Source organism: Bidens hawaiensis, unplaced genomic scaffold, assembly GCF_021521415.1.
Source record: "Bidens hawaiensis isolate Kalapana, Puna unplaced genomic scaffold, B.hawaiensis_p1.1 tig00004478_1, whole genome shotgun sequence".
NCBI classification, from domain to species: Eukaryota; Viridiplantae; Streptophyta; class Magnoliopsida; order Asterales; family Asteraceae; genus Bidens; species Bidens hawaiensis.
This window is the reverse complement of record NW_027491271.1, coordinates 1,267,943-1,275,448: the sequence shown is the minus strand read 5'-3', so window position 1 is coordinate 1,275,448 and position 7,506 is coordinate 1,267,943. Positions and strand designations below refer to the sequence as shown.

Below are 7,506 nucleotides of genomic sequence, written 5' to 3'. Positions count from 1 at the left end.
TAATCCGTTTCAACTCGTGTTAAAGGTGTGTTGGGTTGTTGTATCTTATAATCTATGTCATTGACGTTATCAAGGTCGTTTCGACCCGATTCGTGACCCCGTTCTTTCAAACATCCAACACCCGCTTTTCAAACTTGTTTTAACGTAGTCGTATTCAACTTGATCGTGTTGATCTCCGTCAAAACATGTTTGGTTGAGTCCGCAATCTCCAAATTGACCAAAATCACTTCTTTGAACGTCTAAACTGTTGCCGATTCATATTCAGGGGAAGTTACAGTTTAGGCGAAGTTATCCTTAACTTCGCCTAAGGTTTAACTTCGCCTGATATTTAATTATTTAACAGTATATGAGGCGAAGTTGTGGTTACGCGAAGTTATCATTAACTTCGCCTGGCCCTTTTTATTTAACATTTATCAGGCGAAGTTCAAGTTAAGGCGAAGTTATTACCAACTTCGCCCGACCCCTAACTTCGCCTATACAGAATAAATCATAACTTCGCTCATGGTAACAGGCGAACTTGTGATTTGACTCGACGATTCTCTAACTTAGACTGTTTTTGTTGCAGAAATGGCAGCTGTAGCTGGAGCAGGTGGTGCAGGTGGTGACGAAGGAGGAGATAACAATCGGCAGTTTTTCCCGGGGCATAACATGTACATAACTTTGGACCCGGATGCGAGCGGTGTTGATGATTTCCGCGAGATCATCACGTTTCTTATCCGCTCGCGTATCTTCCACGCTATTACCACAACACTGCTTATATCTTTGCCAAACATAGAAGATTTCTGGCAGACAGTGGAGTATGATTGTCGAGTCGAGCCCCCGGTTATGCGTGCAACGGTTAACAATCAGATAGTGCAGTTCTCATCTGAGCAGATCAGGGTGGCTTTGCAGTTTGGGGATGAAACGAGAGACGATCCTACAGACTTCGTGGCTCCATTCAGAGATGGTGCTTTTCTGAGAATGGGATATTCTGGTCCATTGGGGGATACTCAAAGACGAAAGGGATTCTTGTTAGACCAATGGCGATTTCTTATGCACGTGATGATCGTGTGTATGTCAGGGAGAAAGGCTGGTACAGATGGAATGGGTGCGACCATGCAGTCGGCAATGACATCACTGACTTACAATAAGCGTTATAGCTTTAGTCAGATGGTATTCTACGAGATAGACCGTCAAAGACGAGCGGTGGCGCGTGAGAGATTTCTGATGTATCCAAGATTCCTTCAAATGATCTTGAATCACGTTGCTCCCACGTTACCTCAGCGCCGCCCAATTAGATATGTGGAGAGTGTAAGCAAGAGAATCTTCGCCCAGTGCAGATCATCAAGTGCAAGAAGTAAACCTGAGCTCCGTCCTCGACATACTCCATTATTTGGGTATTTGATCAATCCAGAGTATGTTGCAGCTCGTGGGGACGAGTTTCGGGATCCGGCACCACAACAGGCTTGAGCACCTCAACCACCACCTGAGGTACAACAAGCTTTACCTGCTGCTCCTGTTGTGGCACCGGAGGAAAATGTAGACCTTGAAGCTGCTTTTGGCGGTCAAGGTTTCTTCGATATGGAACGTGTTGATCCTGAGGAAGAGGTGCAAGTCTCGGTTGCACGGGTTACTAGTGTGGATGTTGCTATGGCAGCTACGACGGAGGCTGATTCTGATTCCTCAGATGATGATGTGGCTGAAGCTAGACGGATTTTAGTTACACAAGAAAGGATTCATGGGAAGAGGAAGAGAGACAATGATGACAGTGATTCGGACTTTGAGGAAGATTTACATCAGTTGGTCCGTAGATCGAGAAGAGAAAGGGCAGGTGCAGGTTCGGGAGCTGGTGAGAGCTCAATGGTGGTTCGTTTCACTCCACCAGCACTGTCTGGTATGACTATAGTCTCTACACCATTGCCAGTTACAGGGCCAATCGCCACGGATGTTCCCGTGGTGACTACCTCATCTTCCTTCGGCATCCCACCCACTACTTCCAGCTCTCGGCTCCGGAGATTGTGTCCTTGCCACCTCCAACTCTTACTCCAACGGAGGTCGTAGCAAGGTTTGTTGAGTCGACAGTTGTTGCTACTGCAGAGTTGTCGGTTACGATACCTCCTGCGGTTATGTTTCCACCTGTTTCTGAGGTGCTGGTTACATTGGGAATCCCTCCTCCGTACGCTCAAGACATATCACATCTGAGGTTTGATTTCGATGCAACCTTATCCGACTCGGAAAGAATAGCAGCGCTGGAAAGGGTCGTGGCAGAACAATCAAGGGTAAATCTTATCCAGACTCATGCTATTCAGCGCCTCGTTGTGGAGAATCAGATTAAGTCGTCCCTCCTGATCGAGCATGGTAAAATAATTGATGCATTGAAACAATTCTTGGCATCTCAGGGGGAGACGAGCTGTAAGGGTGACGAGCTGAGGACAAAAAAGAGCAACGATCGAGACGATGATCCCAATGCATCGAAAGGTGCAGGTGGAGAGTTGCCAAGAACTGAACAAGCTCTTGGGACTTCCACATCTCAGGGGGAGTCAACGAGTGCAGCTGGCGGTTCAGGGGGCGATGATGTGGTGGTTGTGGATGCTGAGGAGGTGTTAGATGATGTTATAGGTGATGAGGATGTGTTACCGTTGGAGGAGATATAGAAGAATGGGGCTGAGATCGTGATTGATAGTGAAGTTGAAGAAGGAGAGATTGTGGAGGACAACGTTGAACATGAAATTCCAACGGTTGAAAAGTCAGATTTGGGTCAAGATACGGGATGTGATGAGACAGAATGGGAGGAGCAGCCAAGATGGAAAGAAGGCTACGCTCAATGGTTCGTAAAGACTAAGAAACCGGCGGTCCCTACTATGTTCAAGAAAAGTTACAACATCAGGGGTTATGCTGAATCGAAAAAGGGGATTATATGCTAGTTATATGATGAGCAGTTAAGGCTTTTTGTGATTAAACAGTATGATGGGGTTCAGTATTTCAAGAGGATGTTGAGATCGTTGAATACGTTGCCTGAGTGTGAAGTGAAGGACTTAGCCAGGTTGGGGTTGATAAACAGGAGTGATGATAACATGGCTAGGATCATTGGAAAGATAGTCTGGAAGGAAAGCATAAAGGAGAAAAAGTTCGAGCTGTTGAAACCACAGAAAGGAAAGCTCGTTGAAGACAAAGACAGAGGAATGAGAGCAGATGGCAAGCCTTGGATGATAATGAAGTATAAGCCGATCCGGTGTCTAAAAGAAGTGCCGATGAAACAAATGCCCAAGGATGTGCTCAAAGATCTGAAATGGTGGTACGTTGATTGTGAAACAGCTGAAGCAGTAATGGAAGATGAAGATGAACAAGAGCTGATGAGAGTATATGATCCTATGCATTTAGTGAATTTGTCTCAAGCTGATCTGCAGGTGCTAAACGAGAAAAAGATATTTTACATTCCTGCTTGGAAAGAAGAAGCAAAGAAATATCAAAGAGTAGTTTCAGTTTGTGTACGAGAAGGCGTTCATGCTTGAAGATGGAAGATACAAAATTTTTGGGATTACGAGACACGTGTTTGAAGATAGAGATATGAAGCTACTGCCAAGGGGGAGTCTGTTGGTACATGATGTCAGTAGTTCAGTATCTAGTGTCTGTAATCGAGTTAGTATGTTTTGTATTTAGAATTAAGCGAAGTTGTCTCACAAGTTCGCCTGATATGGGCGAACTTGTTGAACAAGCGAAGTTAGTGACAACTTCGCCTAAACATGTTAGGCGAAGTTGTCGAATGTTTATAGGTTGAGGTTACGGCTTGTTTGATAGAGTTGTTGTTCAGTTCGTGTAATCGGTGATTGATATATCACGTGTTATTAGTTGCAATACAACGTGTTCTTTGTTTATTGTAACGTGTGTTTGCTTGTGTTTAACGTATATCGATTCTACGCTCGTATCGTCTTACGTAGGGATTCCGCACCTACGTAGAATGAGATATTCCGTGTAGATCCGGCTGGGAACCTACAGTCAGTCACTTCACACACTGCTTCTATACAAATTGGACTCAAGGCTGAATTCGAACTTACATCTGATGACAATATACCGAAATGTTACTTCGATTTCGTAAACCATCACGTCCTAAAGCAACGTGTTGGGTCATGGGAGATACTCACAGGTAACATACACATGATACAAATAAATTCAAAAAAATACAGTACTTAATTACCACTTTTAACGGAAACTTCCAGATTACATTGGACGTGTAATCACTAACAAACTGGCAGAAGTAAACATAAAGAATAACAAAGCAGTCGTCAGAAAGATAAACATACAAGGCACAAGGTAAACCCCAACACTCTTTCAAACCATTATATACAGCAGCAACAACACATGTAACTCACTTGATTCTCATGTGAAACAGCAACAAGAATGTTCTCATAACCCTTTGGCCAGAAAAGACAGACTTGGTTGACCAAACAACTACCTTCGGGGACATAATCGCAATCACATCAGCAAGAGTCACAGATTATGAAGGTATATAATAAAATTAAAAACACTAAATGTAACACTGATACATACGGAGAATTAAACATCATTCATCTATTGAAACAGGTACGCTACAACTCGAGTCAACCCATATCACAGAAACCATTGTCAACCCAACCGCAAAACTACTTCCAGGAACATATTGACAAGTAACTAACAAATAAATCCTTCACAACCATAAAACGTTCAAAACTTACACGAAGTTGATAAAAAAAAACAGATTGTTAGAGCTACCACTGGATCGACAAGACAACGAACACACAACACCTATAACAATCCGTCAGCTGCTACAGAAACCACCTCAATACAGCCCGGTAAGATATCACATAACGAAAACACAATAAAATTTGCTAAAAGAGATGGATAGTACACATGATTTTCTATGTAATTTACATGAAATTAATCAATACTCGGCCTCTGATTTCCATCAATAAATATAATAATGTTATTAAATTTTGGAAATGAATTTAGGTTAACGTTAGCTCTCCCTATACCAACCATAATATCAAAATTAATATACCTAAGAATCACATGTGTACTGTTGTTGGATTTAATTGGATTATTCAATACAGCGCGGTAACAAATTACATAACGAAAACACAATAAAGCTCACAAGGTTCGTATGAAATTTGCAAATAAATATATCTCAAAACGACTTTCTTCTTTAACAACTTTATATGTCATAACAACATCTAACACTTATGCAGCATCAAATAACTAAATACAGCTGCAACGCAAGAATCTTTGAAGTTGAGACCAACCGAAACTGGTATTTCGCACGGTGTTCTGAATGCAAAAAAACACTGCTGATACAACATAACGGGAAACCAACATTCGCATGCAGGAACCACAAGATTCTCACTCCACACTTCGAGTAAGTATAATAACCAATTATCCTAAAGAAATAAAATACCCCAACAACATACTAATTGATGACACTGACACAACTGATGCTGTAATATACAATGAAACAATGTTGGATTACCTCAAAACAGATTGCCAGGTGATGGTAGAAGATATGGGATACTACGACTCAAAAACACTACCACCAACTATCTCCACATTGATAGGAATGACCATGAACTATACCCTCACAGTGAGGGGACACAGGTCGGTTATCATCACCAGGATTTCAAAAATACCTCCACACATAGGACAATCAACTTCATCAGCCATAAAAAATCTACCGCCCCAACACCAGCCCCAAAAACCAAAAGACCAACACAACAAACAACAGGTATTAACACAGATCCAGTTACTATGACAAATCAACATACTAATGCCAACTAAACATTGATTACAGATCCAGGAGAAAAGAAGCCAAAAATGCATTGAAGAAAACAAGCACACGACATTGGCAACACAAGGCCAAATTTTTTTGATTAAAACCACCCAGTAGTACTAGGATATGACGTAGTTTGCTATGTAAACACTATTGGGTCTTTTGTAAGTAACATGGGGGTACCACCCAGTAGTTTATCATTTCTTTTGTAAACAAACATGGTACTAGGATATGAAAAAGGTTGCTATGTAAACCCAACTGGGCCTTTTGCAAGTAGCATGGGGGTACAAACATGGAATATTAGAATATGAAATAGTTTGCTATGTAAACCATTGAAAAAAAATATATCGGGCCTATGACGATCTCCATGTACTATCCGCAGCTCTACCTCCACACCACACCCACTTGCATACATCAACACCGCCGCAAAGCGGCGGGTTATAAACCTAGTTTGTAATATTAATAAGCTAATTTGTTGCACATATAACTTACACAAAGTAATGCTATTTTCCTTAATTAAACTTACTCAAATCTTATATTTTTGTCTTTTAATCATACATACAACATGACCATTCCAACACAGTGTGCATTTCAGAGTGCAATCTCTATTAAACTTATGCATTAATCAACTTTGCACTAACCAAATTAAAAAATAACTTGTGTAATTATAATCAACACTAATACCTACATTGTTTACAAACATTTTACATTAAAATTTGTAATCTAAGCAACATCGCAACACCTTCATATACAGCTGGCTATGTGATTTTAGTCACATCGTTATTTATAATACGCTTGATATTGTTTTTCACCAAACCAAACCCTCGATTTTGGGATTGTGAAATCGTTAAACGCCAAATTTATAAAGAGCATATATTCCACATAACCAAACATCATACACCTGACATAATAAACATATAAACTTTAATGATTATATGTTTATTATGTCGGTGTATGATGTTTGGTTTGTCATATTAATATATGACAAGCCATAAATTCCAATATAACTATTACGAATTTTATAAAAATAACATGACCTCATACATAATAAAAAAAACACATTAACAACAAATTTACCATCATAAACTAAATATATAACTTTACATCATACACAAAGACATTATGCCATACATTAAAACCTACATACAACACCCCTAAACCCAACATACAAATGTTCCACAAACAAACCCATAAACCTACACAGTACACATATTGTATAATAAAGCTCTCAAGATACATCGTATAAACCCTTTAAGACCCTTTAATAATATATCAGCATATACATAAAAGTATGTGAATCTACACGGAAACAAAGTACATACACAATAAACACGGTAAACCGCTAACAAAGTACATCCACAATAATAATGAGATATTCTTTAGATTCAAGACCGCCCCAAAATATGAGATCTATGGGTGTTTGCACTTCTCTTCTTTCGGCCTTCTTTTCTTCTCGGCATCAAAATGACCACTATCGACTAATTTTTAAAATCAAAACATACTAACAAAAAATGATGAGCCGATTTACACATGAACTTACAAAGCCCTACACATATTACAAATTACCTACACATAATCACACATGAACTTATACATAAACTCACAGAGCCCTACACATATTACAAATTATCTGCATATAGTCAGACATGAACTTACACATTAACTCACGGAGCCCTACACAGATTACAAATTACTAGCCCATAGTCAGACATGAACTTTCAGAGCCCTAC

At 40.0% G+C, this 7,506-nt stretch overlaps 1 long non-coding RNA gene across 1 annotated transcript; it reads left to right on the top strand.

Annotated features, from left to right (window-relative positions):
* The first annotated feature begins 3,985 nt into the window (after window positions 1-3,985).
* On the top strand, window positions 3,986-5,421 carry LOC143626703 (uncharacterized). Its single transcript, XR_013152471.1, has 3 exons — window positions 3,986-4,123; window positions 4,197-4,808; window positions 5,202-5,421. It is a non-coding gene; the product is annotated as an uncharacterized LOC143626703 (long non-coding RNA).
* Window positions 5,422-7,506: the final 2,085 nt, after the last annotated feature.